The 21,032-nt window shown below is 38.1% G+C and overlaps 1 long non-coding RNA gene across 1 annotated transcript; it reads right to left on the bottom strand.

Annotated features, from left to right (window-relative positions):
* Window positions 1-4,538: 4,538 nt before the first annotated feature.
* LOC128227878 (uncharacterized) lies at window positions 4,539-17,074 on the bottom strand. The gene is made up of 3 exons (XR_008259870.1): window positions 17,020-17,074; window positions 7,784-7,887; window positions 4,539-4,577 (listed from the first exon to the last, which is right to left on the bottom strand). It is a non-coding gene; the product is annotated as an uncharacterized LOC128227878 (long non-coding RNA).
* Window positions 17,075-21,032: the final 3,958 nt, after the last annotated feature.

The following is a 21,032-nucleotide window of genomic DNA, read 5'->3' as shown; positions in this document are numbered from 1 at the left end:
CATTTGCCGATTTACGTTTAAACATGCACGTCAGCTTTTGTCGAATAGTGTTTAAACTTGCATGTTCAATGTCCGTATTACTGAAGCCTCTGAAGAATGTTTAAAATACTTAAATTTAAGTGTAAACTTAACTTTAAGTGTACAATATGGAATTGTTATAGTGCTTGTTAAAACTGATGCTTTGAAATTGTGTTTTTGTTTTAAGAAACTTCAGTTTCCGTAGTTTAAATGCAGAACATACATTAAGCATATCACTTTCTACCAGTGGAATAAAACATATAAGGAAATTGTTGAATGTACAGTTGAATATCGGTTGCTCGAACTCGCAAGGACCGGCGAAAATACATCGAGCCTTGGGAAATTCGAACCATGTAAAGGACTGTTGATTTCTTTATACTGAAAGTAACCATTCCCGCTTGGCCGACATTCCCCGAGGCTCGATATATATTCGCCGGTCCCTGGGAGTTCGAGCCAATGGGGTTTGACTGTATTTTTTTTTTCAAAATTGATGTTACAATTGATGTTACAAGTTTTTGTATACAATATGTGTGGTGCTTATCAAGTGCTTAAGATACTTTCACATAGGTTTGCATTCGTCAGTACTTCACACCGCATTAACAACCATGAGAACAAAATAAGTGTTTTTTTATTATGCAATAATTGTATTACAGTTATACAAAACAGCCCAGCGTCTTTAATTTCACAAGGTATTTAAAATGTTAAGGGGGTCTTGAACCCGTCTTACCACCAAAACTACCTGATACAGAGAACGTTCGAATATATCTAGTCGCAGTGTTTCAATCGTATAACTATTTTTATTTCGTGAACGTACTTTCTAAGAAGCTTTAAGAATTTTCCGTGGTCTACATTTTACTGTGTAAATAGGGTCAGCCACTTTTTATGTCTACCGCTACTCCTTATTAAAATAAAACACGGCTAAATGCTGATTTACTAAAACAAATTTATTGGAAAACTTGAGAAATTCTGCTTTCTCATTTGACAAAATATAACGTTGACCACTTAGACCCGATACTGTGCAGTTTTTGTATATATCTATATCACTATCTCTGTGTGCGCGTGTGTGCGTGCGTACTTGTAAATATATAGCTTTCGGTATGAGGTAGTTTGGGTGGTAAATGTTTAAGACTCACGCGGCCAATTCAACCGGTAATGTATTTCGTCATTGGTGAATGTGAAAATGTCCATTGGTGATATATTTTGCTATTAATAATTGATATTGCAAATGTATTGCGACCAGTCAAATAATATGTTGGCCTTACATAATTTATATTTTCCTAGCTGATAGTGGGATATCGGTATAGGTGTTAGCCACTCACCCAAGAGACGCACCAGGGAATGTTCTATTACACTAGCGGATTTAGAGGGCGGGCGCCCGGCGCGCACCCTCTCAAAAATCGTCCAAGTTTACTTTTTATGTCAATATAGAGAACAAATAATAAAATACGCACATAATGCATCATTTCCGACTACAAATTGTTCAAATTTTCTTGATTGAGTAACCCCCAATCCACATGCAAACAGTGTATGCCATATATTTTCGGTTCAGAGGGAGGGGTGCGTGTCAAAAAAGTTGCGCCCATAAGTTACGCCCCCTCTAACGACAATTCCTGGGTCCGCCCCTGTATTAGCCTCTCATTATGAACTACAGTACTGGTTTCTGCCCAGGGAACAGACTTATGCATCGACCCCGTTTCAAGAAATATCGTAAGGCGCACGATCGTAAATTTCCTGACGTCACCTCGTTTTTGGCGTTAATTGCATAACAAAAATTATCGTAACTCGGAACATATGTATATTAGGTGAGGAATCACGTGACTTTAACGCGGGGTTCTCATATGTGTCACCACGGGTCAAAACCGATGTAAACAAACAAGTATGTGACGTTAATTTCTAAATACATATAGCATTTTCACAGAAAAGATATAGAAAATATGTCTTTGTCTATAAAAGATTATGCTATTGTCTTGTTCTACACGTGTGAAATATTTTACATTTGCTTGTATTTTAACGATGCAGCCCCGTTGAATTCACGTGATTCATCACCCTGGTATTGTATGGTTTCGGTCTGTCCACAAGCCCTCTTAAGGGGGTCAGGTTTACGACTAAAATATCTTATTGATATGGGGCCCAGACTCATATCAGCTTACATTAGTGTCTTCGCAAACTATCGAGAGATGGCAAAAAGTAAGTGGAAGAAAATATTGTGATGCCCTTTGTTGTTCGCCTTTATTTCCGTCTTCCATCCGTCTGCCTAAGGACTTGAGGCTTGTATTTCGTTTCCGCTTGTTATCGCTAAACAATGAAAAGATCTTACTGAAACTTAAAGGAACTTAAATTTTAGCCTGGGTTGCATAAATTATCTATTGTTTATGTTTTTGTAGACGTCCTTGTATTCATTGTAGGCGATGGAGAATCCAAGAAGCCTGGACTAGGCTCGCAATGTTTCAATTGTTATTTAAAGTTCAGTTTACACTTAAATCGCGGCGTATATCACGTAAGCATCTTTGGATAATGTAATATCTCACGCCTCCAGCATTTTTTCCATATTGGGTCACTATATCATATCGTCTGAATGGCGTCATTTTTTTGATTCTATGAAAAAGTGAAATACTTCCCATAAATTGATTTATGTGAACTGGTTGTCGAGGTGAAGTGGTTTCCTTTGCCCTGTATATCTCTTATTGGGTCACCAAAGTTTGTCTCGTGCTGTTCCTAGACACTTCAGTGGATTGTTGGTGTTGTGTCGATGAGGTCAACATATTGCCATGACAGTCATTCAAGAGGTTTATGAGATATGGAGCCGACATGACGGTTATCGCTTAAACCTTTGACCTTGAACTGTGACCTTGACCTTCAACCGGCACACCTGGGAGTGGGTTCTGTAAACCGTGTAAATGTGGTTAACATTGACCAGAGATCATGAAAATTCCCCAAGGATTTAAGGAGATACGTAGCGAACACGAAATATATGGCTTTAACCTTTGACCTTGACCTAAAATCGTGGCCTTGACCTTCAGCCGGCGCGCCTGGGTGTTGGTTCTGTATGTCGTGTAAATGCGGTTAACATTGACCAGATTTTCATGAAAATCCCTTATGAAGTTTCGGAGATACTTAGCGACCAAGAAAAATGGCTCGAACATTGACCTTGAACCCTGTGACCTTGACCTCGAGCCGGCACGCTTTGAATGTGGATTATTCGCGTTGTCTGTACATGGTGATTATTTGAACCGCCATAAACCATCTTCAAGGGTTTTAAGGAGACGTGGAGTGCACACGAACCCGCACTAAAAGCATTATGTTCCCCATGCTTTATGACCCCCACCCCCTGCATAGCACGAGGGTGACAAAGTCAGTGAGTATTCAGGGGAAATACACGAACTGAAAGTTTCTCATTATCAAAAGCAAATGATACCGAGTCAAGATGGAATATTTGTGCAACCATGTTTCAGAAAAACACAACAAATCTTTGTATAAAAACGTTTACTATTACCATCCGAAATGAATTATCAGATACACAGCTAGCGTATAAAAGTAAGACAAAGAAAGATAGCAGCCGAGCAGTGGATCCTTCGGCATCATTCATACACAGCGGAATGTAAGGCAGACTTTGGTGGTAGCTTTCTTCACGTTGTTATTGTTGGCAGTGTTGTTGTTGGTGTTGTTGCTGTTGTTGTTTTTCAGTTTTCCAGGAGCCGACGTCGTTGTTGTTCAGACGATATTGTCAGGCGTTTTATTAACAATAAATGTAATTGAATTTGATGGCCACACATCAATAAGAAGTTGTATACAATAATACATTCATGTTTTCGCGGTCGATAAGACTACCTAATGCACTTAAATACCATGAGAACTATGATCAACAGTTACAGCTACAGAACTACACAATACATAAACCCTTTTACAGGTATGTCAATAATTAATAATTATTTCGTCATATATCTGAAAACCGTATATTATCATTGTAGCTGTTGATACTGCTTCTGCTGCAGTTGCTGCTGATGGTACTATTTCTTTTAAAACTAGGTAATTTTTCATCTGTCTTTGGGTTATAGAAAACACTGCTCGCGAATCTATTAGCATAATTAACAAAATACATGTATATTCGCATTAACTTTGGTGTGCATCGCAGCTATGCAGTTTTGTATTAATACATTTATATTAACCAATGTATTGTGATAAATACTTTTATTAGTTTAGTCGTAAAAAGGAATTAGTTGCTCGATATTGACATCTATTTCATGAACATTTTAAATGTTTGGTAAAGCGTTACATGTCTGGCATGCGGAAGGCTATTTTTGAACATTTCAAATCCGGAAAGAAGAAATACGATTATAAGTATATAAATAATTGTTCCGTGTTTGTAGAGAAGCGTGATAGCGTCATGTCAATTCCCCGAAGTTCAAAGGTGTGGAAATGGCTGCTGAGATATGGAATTCTTGTAGCACGATGGTGATGACGAGAGTAGGCGATGGTCCATGATGTGTCTTTATATGTACATGACTACATTAACACTATAACTGGCTTCCCACACTACCCGGATTTCTCCTGTTCAATGGCTGCAATAGATAGATGGTACAGTATTAGAACCAATATTATATCTATGTTTGTGATTGTCTCCTGATCAAGTCAGGTTTAAAATACCGGGACTTAGTGTTCAATATTATATTTCGTCCAATAAGTCAAGTCATGTTTAAATTATCGGGACTTAGTGGTTAATAGTATATTTTGTCAAATAAGTCATGCCATGTTTAAAATGAATACAACATATTTTGAAATATACACTTGATGAACTCAAACTGCAAAAATCGGGACTTAGTGGTCAATATTATATTTTGTCCAATCAGTAGAAAGTATTTCTCAAGTTTTCCAATACATGTATTTCAATAAATCAATAACGATCCGTTTTTGATTTTCATCAGATGAAGCGATAGACATTATCAGTTGCTGGCCCAGGTAGCTTACACAATATCATGTAGACCACTAAAAAACTTTGATATTAGGAAGTACTAACAAAAAATTAATAGCTATGCGACTGAAAAACTACGACTAACAATCTATAACCATTACTTTATGGTTCAAACACCGCTTAATTTAAACATTTAAATTAGACAAACACTTAATATATTTATTAAGTAATATATTTATTAAGTTAGATCATATGCGCGTACTCATATACAATCGTGTTCATAAAGACGTCGATAGAATGGCTATGATAATAAGTTCAATATCGTGTCGATGTAATACAAGTTTGTATCATCTGAGAACAAAAAATAATAAAAAAACAACAACAACCTACAATCGGTCTTGAAATTGGAATGTTGAAGCACATGTTACAAGAATTGTTCTAGAAGCCAACAAATGCTGGCAGACAATATCGATCTATGTTTCCGTCTGTTTGGTGCCAAAATGTAAATTAACTACAACTCCAAGTTTTCTTATTGATTGAGATTTATAGCGGTTTTTCATTGTAAATGTCTCAATGGATACTTGTAAATTCCTCATACATGCAAATGTTATATTCTTGAACTAAGACATATTAAGGATTGTACTCAACGATTCTTACATGTACTTACAAATACACCATGCGGGTTTAAGATGTTATCGATGTTGGCGTGTGCATGCAAATATAAATGCACATGGAAATATGCCTTTTATTCAGAATTTTGTTAAAGTTAACAACGTCGTTTACGTCATCGTTGTTAACTTTCAAATCGTTGCTACTGGAATTAATGTATACACTTGTGATCTGCTGTAAACCAGATTTGAGACTACTGTTTCAGCTGTACTCGTTTTATTCAAATATGAGAGCGCATCATAGAATATACCACCATTTAAAGTTAACTTCTACCGTTAACAGCGTCCAGGCGCGTAGCTGCCTATACGCGAGTACGCGGCTGAATCCACATTATTCTGACAAAAAATCAGCCAAAGTTGCAGTATGCGTACTTGACTAGATGATCCTAAAATTGTCAGTTTTCCAGTACTAAATAAAGTACCTCAGAACGCCCAGAATACACCATGGTTTTCAACATTTTCCGAAGGAGCTTGTTAACAAGTTCTGAACAATCAGCCTTATAATCTTTAACCGCCTGAAGATACCCAATGTACTAAATAGCTTGCCTTATCATCCAGCCTAAGTGAATAATGTTAAATTTCGATGCCAGGTGATTCCATGTTATTTTAATCATCCAGCCTAAGTGAATAATGTTAAATTTCGATGCCAGGTGATTCCATGTTATTTTAAACATTTAATTTACAACGATTGTGAAGAAAGTTATGATAACGTATGTTAAGTCACTGTCGTTGGCATGATGTTACGCGACGGGGTGGCCTTGTGTTGTGGGGGAAACCGGAGTACCCGGAAAAAAACCCACTAGTCCGGCTTGGTGACCACTAACCAAACTCACATGAGCCTGTTAGGAATTTTTGCGCGACATAACGTAACGCGATGTATTGACGTAACGCGCGAAATGTATTTATATTAAAGTAAGGTAACTTCCTGTGTGTTTATTTTGTATGTATCACTTCAATAAAGAAAACGAACCTGGTTTGGCAATTACCGGGACAATTAATAGCGACAGAGCCTGGAATCGAACCCACGACGCATTGGTGCATAGCGAGTGCGCTAACCACTTCGCTAACCGGACAACCAAATGATTCCATGTTATTATGATATTATCTTACTGAAGGGTATTGCTTACGGATTAATATGAATGTCAAATTAATGGCCGAAAATACATCAAGTGCCGGTATTACTCATTGTTGGTCTTTATTTCAACTGAACTCGGAAGAGAAATGACCGTTTTCGTCGGTGTTTTAATGTCAAAATAGCGTGTTTGCAATTCTTGTATCGGTATTATATTTGCATATTCTTCCGCCATTACATTAAACACTTTAAAGTGACACTCTTATTCAAAATCAATACCAACACATTTAAAACAAACATACATTTAATATGAGTGATAAGCCTTGAACTACTTATTGAATAATGCATTTATGAAAAATATTAAAGACTACTAACAAGATTGTAACCGTGTATTCAATAGCTGAAAACGCAAAAATATTTAATGATTGGCGAGTGCTGAAACATTCTTACTGTTATCTTCTATCGTCTCATTAGTTAGAAATAGCGTATTTTCTGCACCTTTCTTTCAAAGTAAAGACATTATCCTTCATAAAAAACATTATTTTCGACATTTATTCGTTTTTGGATTTATTAAAACAATTTTATTAATTGAGGAAAATGTTGCTTGGGAATACTGCATCTTTAAAAAAGACACAAAAATAACGGGGTAACCAAGCATCGAAAGTTCGCATTTTTGTACATCTGATATGTGTATATTTGTATTATACGATATTATAATACCATTTAATACATGAACAGCCAAGTATTCAGAACTTTGTTGAAGTGAACAACGTCATCGACGACGTCGTTGTTAACTTTTAAATGTAAAATATTTTATGTGTACTCACATATTTAAATACAAACACGTACAGCTCAAATCTAGAAATTAGAAATGCTGCAAATGTCAAGTGTCATTAAAGGTGCACTCTTATTCCCACGTTAAGATTTACTACAATATTGATTTCCTTTTAGGTACTTAAACAGAATAGTGTTTAGTGATTCTACATGCAATCAATGTCTGGCATGTGGTTTGATGTAGTAACTACATCTGAATGACATGTTACTCAAGGAAAGCATCTTTGTTCTGACTTTTACTTTTATCTTTAGATGTAATCTATCTGAACGGGCTGAGCTTACTTTCTTTTGTTGGCAAGGGGTTCTTTTCTTGGGTCTCTGTCTTCTTCAGCTTGCTTTTGTCAAATTGCATGACTTCAGAAACGTCTGGTTTGTCACTCATGATTCTGAAAATAGACGGGTATATTAGTCATTGGAGTAACTCCAACGGTACAGGCACAGAAGGCCAGTAAATACCCTTATAGCCTTCGATAACGTATCCTGTAAAATCTTATGTTGGTAAAAAACCCAACATATCTCCCCATGTGATCCCCGGAACCCTCGCAACACGGGTTTAAAAATCTGCTAAGGGTAGCTACGCACCTAAAGCATGGCCACCGGAACCCTTTAAACATGGGGTCAAAAATCCGGTCTAGCAACGCCCCAGAAGCATGACCACCGGAACCCTATCAACACGGGTTCAAATATCTACTTCGGTCTAGCTTCGCCCCTAGAGCACAATTTCGAAACCCTTTTAACATGGGGTCAAACATCTATTTCGGTGTAGCTTTGCTCCTAGAGCACAATTTCGCAACCCTTTTAACATGTGGTCAAACATCTACTTCGGTCTAGCTACGCCCCTAGAGCACAATTTCGGAACCCTTTTAACATGGGGTCAAACATCTACTTCGGTCTAGCTACGCCTCTAGAGCACAATTTCGGAACCCTTTTAACATGGGGTCAAACATCTACTTCGGTGTAGCTTCGCCCCTAGAGCAAAATTTCGGAACCCTATTAACATGGGGTCAAACATCTACTTCGGTCTAGCTACGCCCCTAGAGCACGACTTCGGAACTCTTTTAACATGGGGTCAAACATCTACTTCGGTGTAGCTTCGCCCCTAGAGCACAATTTCGGAGCCCTATTAACATTGGGTCAAACATCTAGTTCGGTCTAGCTGCGCCCCTGGAGCATGATCACGGAACTGTAAAAACTCGGATTCAAATATCGTCTACGGTCTATCTACGCCACTAGAGCACAACCCTGATACCCTATCAGCACGGGTCCCAACGTCCGGATATGATAGTTAACTAAATACTATAAACTTATAAAGCTGTCCATTATTCACAAGAACATGACTGGAATGCTGCAAAGGATTGCCTCAATGTGCACATCATCGTTCATCATAACGATAACTATTCAAAGCTTTCAACGACTCCAAAATGCATAATGAATGGCATCCGATATCAGAAACCAAGGAATGAGTCACAACCCAAGACATATCTGGAAACATACATGACCAAGCAGGGAAAACTCAATTACTCATATTTTGATAAGCTGTTGATAGAGACAGGGTAACTATCCGGTTAATATCTCTGCAAACAGGGTCTCGGAGGGGTCATGTTGTGAATTTCTACTGATAAGCCCCCACGAAATTCTAGATGTTTATATTTTGCTTCCATGATTTTATCATTGCCTGCCACATTTGAAGAATTCCTCAGGAGATAGTGAAACATGACAGAGGCAACATGTTCTGCTTAGAAATTTCTGAGTTCTCAAACGTTTGTGAATCTGAACACTTTTCTTTTGCAAGCACATATATTTGGGAAAAGATGTCCATTTAAAGACACAAGTATATAAGTCTATCATTCCAACATTATGTATATTATACACCTTAATGGCCTAGTTTAAGCCTTCTATAAGTGCCCCCCCCCCCCCCTAAAAAAATGAATTAACTGTGTACAGTACACAACCTCTGTTTATTGATCTTAATCTACTTGCCTTGACCCCTCTTATCAGATCTCCGATCTGAGTATCCTTGTGTGCAGTTTTGGAAGTTTAATTATAGAAGTGGACCCTAGTGGGCCCTGAGCTGATAAACGAATGCACAGGGAAATGGCCCCTACTGTGACACCAGTGCAATTAGCCAAACATTCCTTAAACTAGGCCCTTATAGTGAAGGGTTTCAGGAATCTAGCGTATCGCGTGGAAACTCTGCAGTTAAAAAATATTTGTCAAATATTGTATAAACGCCATATGAAGCCACTCACAAACTTCCTGCTTTGTGACAGAAATGATTTACGATGTGGTTTCATTTGAGCAAAATATTTCTTTTTTACGATGACAAAAAAAATGACATGAACACCTTAGTACCATGAACAGGAGTTTTACTTATTTGTAAGTGGAGCGTTTTCGTCGACTGTCAGTGTACATGTATATATAAATTTATTACATGTCACTAGCGGGTAACGGGGGGCGGGGGGTCGTACTTTGTAGTTCAATATAGGAGAAAAAAAGTAATAAAATACGCCCAAAATGCACCATTTCAGACTACAAATTAAAAAAATGGGGTAGGACTACCCCCCCCCCCACACACACACACACACCTGCCAAAACACCAATTAAATTTCGTTTCTGAGGGAGGGGAGCAAGTAAAAAGTACGCCCCCTCTTACGTCGAATCCTGGACCCGCCCCTGCATGTAATATATATACAAAGATAATACATGCTTCAAATGTAATGAAACTGTCTTTATTCGTGGAGTAGATAAGGTGAATCTTTATCAACATCAATTAAATGTCATAAATGTTATAGCTTTCAAACGCTGTTTTGACGTACCCTACTCCGGTAAGTTCAAAAGGAGAGGTGAACTTGAACAACTCATGCCCATGGAAATACAACCCTATTGACATGTTTATTATTATATTGAGATTAGTAAAAGAGGTACTTGTGTATAATAAAGCTATTGAAGGTTCACATGAATGTAAACTTGCCGCGCTTCGCGGTGTATACTATTCACATGAATGAAACTTGGCCGCGCTTCATGGGATACTATGTCGCGTATTTGGTAAGGTTGGGTGAAAACATTCATCACTTCGCAACCACCAAGGTCGGTACGTGAGGTCAGCGTAGGGAGATTAAACTTGAACTTACAACGACATGATAATTAATTATTAATATTCTGTCCTTTCTTGAAGCACCCTTCTGCCCTCATGAAGACTGAGCATGGGAACTATTATGCCTTCATAGTATTAAATCTTTAACATGGCCAACTATTTATTTGTTTTGAATAAAAGTTCGACTTTAAATACATACACACTTTTGATATTTGACAGTTGAAACTTTAAATATTATTCATTTATTAAACACAATTCTTAACATTTTGTGACAAATCAATAATGATCAGGTTCTTCACAGCCTGATGCAATGTATCCATTTCTCCTGAAGCAATCTGTCCCTCTTATTCTGCACTCTGTTCTTTTTTAAAGCTGTACTTTAACAAACTGACAGTTTTGACTTTTAAAAACATGTTTCAAGATCAGCTGAGATAACCCATAATAGAACAGATCTCTATTACTAGTATTTGGTAAACAGCAGAAAATGTCACTTTCCTTAAAGCGTTAGTTATGCTTTTAGCTTTCAAAAAACATCAATTTTCTAATGTATATTTAAAACTTGCGATCTGCTCTTTTGTAGGCAGTCCTTTATCACTGGTTTCCAGACATAACCGCAAAAAATGCTTATTCAAAGAAAGATAAAAAGTTGTAAAAAATAAATCTATGAAAGTGAAGCTTTAAAGCTGCAATCTCACAGATTTACCTTTTTACAACTTTTTTATTTTTTGTTTTGGCATGAGCAATTTTTTTGCGTAAATATCTGCAAACTAATGATATAAGATTGCTGACAAAAAAAATCAGATCGTAGATTTTCATATTTCCGTTCGAAAATCAATGTTTTATGGCTTACACCGTTACTAACGGTTTAAAAATATGCATAAAGTATCCAAATTTGAGCTTAAATATAAAAATATGCAATCTATTTTTTGTCAGCAGTCTTATATAACTGGTTTCCATGGATTTTTGCGAAAATTGGCTCATTCCAAGACAAAAAAATAAAAAAAGTTGTCAAAACGTTCAATCTGTGAGAGTGCAGCTTTAAAATCAGGCTACATGAATAAAGTTACACTTAAAATGAACCATCAATTGTTATTGCATCAATAATTTTCATTCGAAAATAATTGCACAATTGCTGTTCGACATTCCCTACTGAGCCACATCGTAAAAATATTTCGTCGCAAATTAAGTTAAGCCTTTTCTCTTCAATATAGGAACAGACCAATTATATATCGTATTACACAAATATGCCGGAAAATGGCTTAAATAATGTTATCGTTTGCTTTCAATATCGATAGAGAACGCCATATATCACTAGGAATTGATGCCTGTAGGTTCACCAGAACTCGAAAGACTCCATAGAAATGTATTTTAAGCGGCACTGATCATTTGAATACGAGACAGAAATATGACTATGGATTCCGTAGCTCTGAAAACCTCGGAAATTTAATCTGGAGAGCTGTGAGATCAAAGACAAATGTTCTATAATTGATGTTAAATGTCGATACATTCTAAAAATCAATCACCATGTTGAAGTGATCAAATTCATGTGCGTTTGAATACACGAGTATAAGAGTGATTAAGTGTCTTATCAACACCATATTACGTAGATGTACGCCGCATTTCATTAGTCCACATACGCGCATCGTTGATCGTTAACAAAATGTCGCTCAAGTTGAAAATTTAAAAGTAGCTTTTCAATGCCTTCAGAGCGCATCCGTATCCCGTGCATATCAAACACTTCTTCCTATAAAACCCGAGACCTACGAAATAACTATTCCCAAGTTAAAGTTTTGGTACTGAACTTAGTTCCTACCCACCGCGTACCACCCCTTAACCCCCGACTTCTACATACGCACCGCGTACCACCCTCGTGACCCCAGACTTTTCCATACGCACCGCGTACCACCCTCTTGACTCCCGACTTCTCCAAACACACCGCGTACCACCCCCTTAACCCCCGACTACTATGCGTACCACCATCTTGACCTTCGACTTCTCCGTATGTACCGCGTACCACCCTCTTGACCCCCGACTAATCCGTAAATTGAATATTTTGTACCCATAAGGGCATTTCAGTCTCAGACTAGTAGCACGAGCAAGTCCCTTATATCGTGCGATTCATTTGTAATATAGCAAACATCTGACAGTGCTGAATGCTATCGTATGAGCGGCTATTTCAAGTGCCACGCCCTTCAAATCAATACATAGACGGAACCGTGTTATCATGATGGTGAAGAACGAGTTTGTGCCTGACAGACAATGAAGATCAATTTTGATGGCCATTGCAGATGAAAAGAAGTAAGACACAAAATATATATGAATGCAATTGTTACTTCACCCACGACCAGAGTAATTGAAAGTATACAAAAGCTTTAGTACGAGTAATTAATTTAACTCGTCAATACATACAAAATAATTTATAACCTCAGTTATCTTAATATGCACGACCGGTTTAAAGAAAATTGTATGATAAGTTGACTACGAGTAATTTCTTACAGGCAAATCAATTTATCACAAGGTGGTCAGTTAATTGAGCTCAAAACAAGTTAAGAATCTCAAAACACTAATTTATCAACTGGCCAGACCGACTTTACTTTTGTGTTGAAAAACAATGTGGTTGTAACATGAAACATATATACATGTACAGGCTGCTTAAAGCATTACTATTATTATGTTCATGCATTATAGACAAGTAATGTTTGAAAAGAATATTTAATCATGGCAGTTATTCTCAAAATCTTTATGAATACCTAATTAACGGTACAGAATGCAAAAAATACAGTCAAAACGGGGACACTTTTGTTACATAAAGTTGTGTATTATTTATGTAACAAAATGCTGGGCATAGTGTATAGATTAAAACAAAAGGGAAAAAGCATGTAGTTTTTCATATACAACTATGTGGCGAACTTAATATAAATGTTATAACGACCGCACTAAGACATTCCTGGCTAAATGCCCATTTAATGTACATAACTGCAAATTTACGCTGTAAAAGGATATGTCTGTTGTAATACGTGGCATTTGTACATGACAGCTGAGATAAACTGCTGAATAAGACTGTGGTTAATTTAGCATCCTTAAGCAAGCCGGATAAAGCCACTTTCAGAATGTCTGTGTGCGGAAGAGATATAAATTCCCGGTTTGCTGTTGTATAATGTATATATTGTGCAAATCATCAAACAAATATTCTTAACAAAAAAAACAGCAGTTATGTTAACTATTTTATGGTTCGATTTTTTTTTCAAACATTTTTGTGAGAGAATCAGCCTTGTTGTGTATGTTAGCACGACTATTCCTAAATTTGCATTGATATTTATTTTTACAACAACGACAACAACAACAACAACAACAAAAGAACAGCTGAACACAATCTCCTTTCGAAAAGCCTCATGTCCAATTAAATCAAGCGTACCCCTACAAAGTAACAGCTGTCAGAAATTAAATTAATTACAGTCTGCCTTTAAACGCTGTTCCTGTTTGAGGTTTAATACAATTGTTGCCGTACAATCCTTAATAAGCGCAATTAAACGGAAACAATTCTAGCCTATTCATCATTAAATTCAGTTTCAGTTACGGCCTCAATAGACGCCTTATTCTTCATCATCACTATACAAAAGACAGGAAAATAATGATGAAATATCATTCTTTCTTTCTCAACCCAAAGGCGTTCGGCAAATGTTGGCGTACCTTATAGAAAAGAAAATTTACCCATATATTAACTATACCGTATCAGAAAGTGTTATAAAACATGCGTTTGATAACGATTCGGTGATTTTTGTTATATCTTATATACGTCTGCTGTAAGTCGGTCGAAGGCAAATACAACTCGACAATAGAATGTAGTTTTAAGATACATGCTATTTAAAAAAAACTTGATATTTTCTTATGCTTCCTTCTTCCTTCTCGTCCCCCCCCCCCCCCCCCCCCCCCCCTTAAAATGCACTCTCACAGATTTAACATTTTGACAACTTTTTATTTGATGTCTTTGAACGAGCCAATTTATGCGAAAGTGCATGGAAACCAATGATATAAGAATGCTGACAAGAAATCAGATCGCTGGTTTTCATATTTGTGATCAATACTTGATGTTTTATGCATTTTTCTTAAAGCGTTAGTAACGCTTTTAGCGATAAAACATTAATTTTCGAACTTACATATGAAAAACTGCGATCTGATCTTTTGTCAGCAGACTTATATCACTGGTTGTTAGATAATTTCGCAAAAATTGGCTCATTCAAAGACAAAAAAAATAAAACAGTTGTCAAAACGGTAAATCTGTGAGAGTGCAGCTTTAAGACATATTGTAAATACATGTAAATAATTTGCAGCGTCCTTGCTATATTGACCTTGTGGTAGCCCATGCTATCACCAATGATGTTAAAAAATGCTCCTGTGGCGAAGAAGCGCAACGTAATCAGAATCATCTGTCTAACAGTAAGTGCTCTGTTTCTTCTTGTCGTTCTTTCCAGCGATTCCTTCAGCAAATCCTCTAGATAATCTATTCCACCATTCGTATATCTGTATCTGGCATACATCTCATTGTCTAGCATATTCTGTACATGTGCAGTGTGCCGAAATTCTTTCACTTTTCTATGATTTACAAATAGAGCCGCCATCTTGGAAACCTTCCGTTAATGTTTTAACGTAGGTCTATTCCTCCGTTACATTTAACGGCTGGTTCAACCGTTAAACCCGCCGTTAAATTCTAACTTTATTTTGAGCAACCTCATACCAATAATAGTTAAAATTAAACGGACCGTTAAAACTTTAACGAGCCGTTAAATTTAACTGAGGTTTTGAGCAACCGGCCCCTGAGCTGCTTCATTGTATCACCAAATATTCAGACTGTAAAGATATATATATATATGTAAGTAATACGAGCTGGTGAATGAATAATATTTTGCGGCTGCACTTTAAACTTTTTTATCGTGGGAAATCTGTTAAATGCAACATTTTCTTTCACCCGCTAGTTGATCATGAGTCATACAGAGAATTAAAGCCAAATGTTCATGTAATTCTGACAGCCTGCATGAAATCTAATCATAAAGCCACACAGCAGATGGTATCATTGCTACGCTTGGCGGCATTTCTGGAATTCGAGTCGTCTGCAGAATTATAGACTGGCTCAAAATTTTCAGACACGGAAAGTTCAAAAACGCCGTACATACTCGTCAAACACAATAATCAAATTTTAACAACACGTTGCCATTTCAGAGTAATGTTTTCGCTGGCGTTGTATTTGTTTATCTCAACATACTATCTCGTTCACAGGACTCAGTTATCTCGTTCACAAGACTTTGTTATCTCATGGCCACGACAAAGTTATCTCGTGACCAAGACATAGTTATCTCGTGACAACGACGTAGTTATCTCGTGACAACGACGTAGTTATCTCGTGACCAAGACATAGTTATCTCGTGACCACGACGTAGTTATCACGTGACCACGACGTAGTTATCTCGTGACCACGACATAGTTATCTCGTGACCACGACATAGTTATCTCGTGTCCACGACTAACACTTACTCGTTCCCACTGCTAACATTCTTGTACACCAAAGCGATGATGTTATGTATACACCTTAGATTGATCACTATCAAACCTCTAATGAATGATAATGACTTCTACCTCGAATGTCGTGTATAAATAAGTCGTGGAAAAGAGATGTTTATTCGTGAAAAAGAGATAAAAAACACACACATTAAACTCGCTCTGTCTCAATATAATATGAGACATCAGACGATTTTTCTTGCTATAAAACACAATGTTTACTGTACAAATGTGAACATCTAGTTCTACTAGTGCTTCAAATTAGTGGTTTGCATTATATGTAGCATAACAAAGCCAATTAAGAACCATTAGAAGAACGGATGATCTGACTTCGATATCTAGCTAAGAGGCAGACAATGACTGTCTCAACTGTCTGGTATCGATCCTTGCAAGTACATCACACTAGCCTAGCTATGACAAATGAGATCAACGTTAAAATTCTATTATATTCACTGAGCGGAAATATAAACATACTATTCATTATAAAGTACTTTCATTTTGTATTATATTCATTGCTTTTATAGCGGAAATATTATCATTAATTTACAGGCAACTTCGTAAAATAATAACTTGAACAAAGGAAAATGCAGCTTTGATGTTAAATTTAAACTAAGCCGCCTAATATTATTTGAAACGCTCTAAATGCCACCATCTTTTTCAACAAAATTATATTTACAGTACACTTAAATACCAAACATACCCAAAAACTACCGATGCATACATTACAGTAATCTATATATAGTATAGAATATATAATTATCATTTTTGTAGTATAGATTTCCGAAAAATACCACTATAAAAATGCTACAGCCACTAAATAAATAACTTATTTTTGTTTGTTTAAATAGTAATAAACTAAATAAGTACTTACATTTTTATATTGACCTACTGCCCGTCCTTTTCGATGCTACGAGTCTGAATACATGCAATGATTCAGATATCCGTAAAATACTCTAGACGCGCAGGAATACAGAATAGTAATAAACTTCCGCGGGACAAATAACAATGATAAAACCACAAACAAAGGAAGATAAAACAAAAAGAAGAAAATTGTTGATTTAAGTGTACACACAATATTGTTATTGTGTAATTTTGTAATTACAATGTTCATGAAATCTGGTATAGAGAACAATGTTTAAACATGGGACTACTTCTCTGAGTAAGTAGAGTGATTCAGCAGTCTCACCAGCCGACATTTGAAGCTAGGCCAAACGAATAAACCTATGTTTGTTTATGATGTTATATCAGTTAACTGAATGGACATTTGGCTAAACTGATAATTATGTCTTTGTGTTGTTGTTTTTCTGCTAAAATACCGTCACGGTTTGTTTTAAAGGTTATAATTTGTTTGGTATAATAATTGCAGGAATGAATCATCAAGGTTTAAAACATTCATAATTCAAGAAATCATTGGCATCATCTGGGAGTAAGATACATGTATTATTGGTCCCATGCATCATCGAACATTATTTTCTCGATACTAGTCTCCCATTTTGTTTCTGAAAACTTAACAAGACGTATCCTGCATAATTCGAGCAAATGATTGAAACGGCTTGACAACAAGCATCCATGCTTCAGAAATCCGATATTGCATGTACCAAAGCCATCAGATAACATGTACCAAACATGTAGATAAGGCCAACAGATACAATCATGTGCACATTAACCCGTGCCGCTGACTGAAACAGTTCCAGTAGTAGCGGTGCCGCATTGCCACCAGCATGACAAAAAGGGTTGTGAGAAAAACCAGCCGCGATGTTAATGACGTAAACACCCCACCATCTCTCTCCCTCTACAGTACAGCAGAAAGAGTTTTAATGTGACCCCCCCCCCCCCACCACCACGAACCTTCCAGTACGGCAGAAGAAGTATTAAGACAGGTAGGCATAGAAAAGCCCCATACACCCCACCTACACTCCAGTACGACAGACAGAGTTTTAATTAGAACAGTGTGTGTTACTTTCCCCTCCCCCTCTCCAGATCGGAGGATAGAGTCTTAAGTATGAGCCTTAACACTCCACTGCCCCTCCCCAGAACGCCAAAGAGAGCCTTTGAGACAGATCGGCATGTTTAACCCTACCCACCCTTCACCCTTCTAAGTACGACAGAAAGAGATTTAAAGCAGATCGGCATGTCTACTGTAGGCCTACCCACCCTTCATTCTCTACAGTACGGCAGAAAGAGTTTTAAGATACATCGGCATGTATGGACTTACGTCCCACCCCCCTCTCCAGTCGGCAGATAGAGCCTAATTAAGACTGATCAGTATGTATAGGCTTACCCCCCTTCACCCTCTCCAGTACAGCAGAAAGAGTTTCAAGATAGGTCGGCATGCTAAGGCATACCCACCCCACCATACCTCAAGTACGACAGATAAAGCTTCAAGACAGATCGGCATGTACAGGCCTACCCACCCTTCACCCTCTTCAGTATGGCAGATAGAGTTTAAAGACAGACCGGCATGTACAGGCCTACCCCCCCCCATCTGCGGCCTCTCCCGTCGGGAGATAGAGCTTTTAGATAGATCGCCAAGTACATGCCTACCCACCCTTCACCCTCTCCACTACCTCAAGATAGATCGACATGAATAGGCCTACCCCTCCTCCAACCTCTCCAGTCGGCAGATAAAGTTTAAATAAAGACAGATCGGCATGTATGGACCTACCCACCCTTCACCCCCTCCAGTACGGCGGGTAAAGCTTTAACAGAGATCAGTATGTATGGACCTACCCACCCTTCACCCCCTCCAGTACGGCGGGTAAATCTTTAACAGAGATCAGTATGTATGGGCCTACCCACCATTCACCCCCTCCAGTACGGCGGGTAAAGCTTTAACAGAGATTAGTATGTATGGGCCTACCCACCCTTCACTCTCGCCAGTACGGCTGATAGAGTTAAAAGATAGATCAGTATGCATGGGCCTACCCACCCTTCACCCTCTCCAGTAAGGCAGATATAGCTTAAACAGAGATCAGTAAGTATTGGCCTACCCACCCTTCACCCTCGCCAGTACGGCTGATAGAGTTAAAAGATAGATCAGTATGTATGGGCCTACCCACCCTTCACCCCCTCCAGTACGGCAGATAAAGCTTTAACAGAGATCAGTATGTATGGGCCTACCCACCCTTCACTCTCGCCAGTACGGCTGATAGAGTTAAAAGATAGATCAGTATGTATGGGCCTACCCACCCTTCACCCTCTCCAGTACGGCAGATAAAGCTTTAACAGAGATCAGTATGTATGGGCCTACCCACCCTTCACTCTCGCCAGTACGGCTGATAGAGTTAAAAGAAAGATCAGTATGCATGGGCCTACCCACCCTTCACCCCCTCCAGTACGGCAGATAAAGCTTTAACAGAGATCAGTGTGTATGGGCCTACCCACCCTTCACACACTCCAGTTCGGCAGATAAAGCTTTAACAGAGATCAGTATGTATGGGCCTACCCACCCTTCACCCCCTCCAGTACGGCAGATAAAGCTTTAACAGAGACCAGTATGTATGGGCCTACCCACCCTTCACCCCCTCCAGTACGGCAGATAAAGCTTTAACAGAGACCAGTATGTATGGGCCTACCCACCCTTCACCCTCTCCAGTACGGCAGATAATGCTTTAACAGAGATCAGCATGTATGGGCCTACCCCCCCTTCACCCCCCCCCCTTCAGTACGGCATATAGAGCCTTAAGAGAGATCGGCATGTATGGGCCTACCCACCCTTCACCCCCTCCATAACGGCAGATAGAGTCTTAAGAGAGATCGACATGTAAGGGCCTACCATCCCTTTACCCTCTACAGTACGGCAGATAGAGCTTTATGCTAGATCAGTATATGCCTACACACCCTTTAATAATAATACTAGTATTAGTGTTTTTAGATGCATTATCGTGAAAAAACAAGAACCTCGAGTCCAGTCTCAATGGTCTTGCCTACAATCAAATACTCGTAGTATCCAAGTTTGATGAGGATTGGTCCAGAAAAGTAGATGCTTGTCTTTGGTCAGGATTGGTCCAGAAAAGTAGATGCTAATGTTTGGTCAGGATTGGTCCAGAAAAGGAGATGCTAATCTTTGGTCAGGATTGGTCCAGAGAAGTAAATGCTAATCTGTGGTCTGGATTGGTTCAGAAAAGTAAATGCTAATCTTTGGCCAGGATTGGTTCAGAAAAGTAAATGCTAATCTTTGGTCAGGACTGGTTCAGAAAAGTAAATGCTAATATTTTGTCAGGACTGGTTCAGAAAAGTAAATGCTAATCTTTTGTCAGGACTGGTTCAGAAAAGTAAATGCTAATCTTTTGTCAGGACTGGTTCAGAAAAGTAAATGCTAATCTTTTGTCAGGACTGGTTCAGAAAAGTAAATGCTAATCTTTTGTCAGGACTGGTTCAGAAAAGTAAATGCTAAAGGTTGGTCAGGATTGGTTCAGAAAAGTAAATGCTAAAGGTTGGTCAGGACTGGTTCAGAAAAGTAAATGCTAATCTTTTGTCAGGACTGGTTCAGAAAAGTAAATGCTAATCTTTTGTCAGGACTGGTTCAGAAAAGTAAATGCTAGTCTTTTGTCAGGACTGGTTCAGAAAAGTAAATGCTAAAGGTTGGTCAGGATTGGTTCAGAAAAGTAAATGCTAATCTTTGGTCAGTATTGGTCCAGAATAGCAAAGTATGTTTGGTCAGAATTGGTCCAATAGTAAATGGTTATGTTCGACTGATGTACATCTTGCGACCATTTTCACTGAGTGCTCAGATGAACGTAACAGAAATATCCTGGTCGGATAATGTGTCTCTTCCGTTCAAAATGTATGGTCATCAAAATTGATGTTAATCAATTCTCGTTCTATGATTACATTGGTTTCCCAAACACAGCATTGATGAATCAACTACACGGGAAGTGAGAT

The sequence above is a fragment of the Mya arenaria genome, chromosome 3 (assembly GCF_026914265.1).
Source record: "Mya arenaria isolate MELC-2E11 chromosome 3, ASM2691426v1".
Classification (NCBI taxonomy): domain Eukaryota; kingdom Metazoa; phylum Mollusca; class Bivalvia; order Myida; family Myidae; genus Mya; species Mya arenaria.
This window is presented reverse-complemented; position numbering and strand designations above follow the sequence as displayed.